Source organism: Pteropus vampyrus, unplaced genomic scaffold, assembly GCF_000151845.1.
Source record: "Pteropus vampyrus isolate Shadow unplaced genomic scaffold, Pvam_2.0 Scaffold91, whole genome shotgun sequence".
Taxonomy (NCBI): Eukaryota; Metazoa; Chordata; class Mammalia; order Chiroptera; family Pteropodidae; genus Pteropus; species Pteropus vampyrus.
Window position 1 is genome coordinate 7,360,883 of NW_011888872.1, and position 1,735 is coordinate 7,362,617.

Genomic DNA, 1,735 nt, shown 5'->3' on the forward strand with positions numbered 1-1,735 from the left:
TTTTTGCAGTTGATCTCTAGTTTCAAAGCATTATGATAAGAGAATATGGTTGGTATGATTTCAACCCTCTTATATTTGTTGAGGCTATTTCTGTGTCCCAGTATGTGGTTGATTCTTGAGAATGTTCCATGTGCACTAGAGAAGAATGTACAGGCAACTTTTTTGGGATGGAAGGCTCTGTATATATATATATATATCAATTATGTCAATTATGTCCAGTTGGTCTAATGTGTCATTTAAGAACGTTATTTCCTTATTGATTTTCTGTTTAGATGATCTGTCCGTATCTGACAGTGGGGTAGTTAGGTCTCCTGCTAAGATAGTGTTTTCGTCTGTTTCTCCCTTTAGTTCTGTTAGTAATTACTTTACATATTTCGGGACTCCCTGATTGAGAGCACAGCTATTAATAAGTGTTATGTCTTCTTGGTGCATGATTCTCTTTATCACTATCAAGTGTCCCTCAGTATCTTTCTTTACCTTTTTTTATTTTGAAGTCTATTTTGTCTGATATTAACACTACTCTTGCTTTTCTCTGAATGTTATTTGCTTGAAATATGATTTCCCATCCTTTCATTTTGAATCTATATTTGTCTTTGGAGCTGAGATGTGTCTCCTGGAGGCAGCATATGGTTGAGTTTTGTTTTTTGATCCATTCTGCAACTCTGTGCCTTTGTATTGGTGAGTTCAGTCCATTTACATTTAGGGTGATTACTGAAATATGAGGTCTTCTTATAGCCATTTTATATTTTGCTTTCTAGTAGCTCGATGTTTCCACTGCTTCCCTGTTCCTGTGTTTCTGTTTTCTTTATTGTGGTTGGCTTTTGTGGGTTTTCCCTCTGGTTCTTCTTATTTTATGTTTTATACTTCAGTTCTGAATCTTTGGTGTGTGATTACCATTATGAATATGAGAAAGATAGTTATATATATACAGTCATCCATTTTCTTCTGTGTGTGCCTTATCTCCATTCCCCTTTGCAAATTTGGATCTTTGAATCATCCCCTTTTCAGTCACTGTTATCTCCACTTGTCTCTCTGTATGCTGAATGTTCATTACTATCTTGCTGCAGTAATTCTCTTCTTATTATTTAAATTTATAATGCCCTGTTCTTAGTAAGGGTTGCACTCCTCTGCTTCTATTTGCCTGATAGCCACTTTACTCCTAAATTACAGGGGTTTTTTTGTGGGTTTTTTTTTTGTTGTCATTTTGTTTTAGGTGAGATGACTCCTTTAAGTATTTCCTGTAGCGCAGACCTTGTAGTGGAGAATTCCCTCCATTTTTGTATATCTGGAAAGGTCTTAAGTTTCCCTTTATATCTAAAGGAGAACTTAGCTGGATACATTATTCTAGGCTGGCAGTTCCTTTCATTTTTAGTTTAAATATTTGATTTCATTCCTTTCTGGCTTGTAAAGTTTGCATTGAGAAGTCCTATGATAATCTAATGGATTTTCCTTTATAAGTTACCGTTTTCTTCTCCCTGGCTGCCCTGAGAATTCTGTTTTTGTTGTTGATTTTGGATAACTTTAATACAATGTGTCTTGGTGAAGGCTTTTTTGTGTTGCAATAGATAATAAGATGTTCTGCTGACTTCTTGAATTCCAAGTTCCAGCTCATTCCTTAGATTTGGGAAATTCTCATCTACTATTTGTCTGAAAATGCTTTCTAGTCCCTGCTCCTTTTCCTCGACTTCAGTAATGCTCATTTTTCTTTAGTTTCCTCTCCTGATGGTATCAGCTA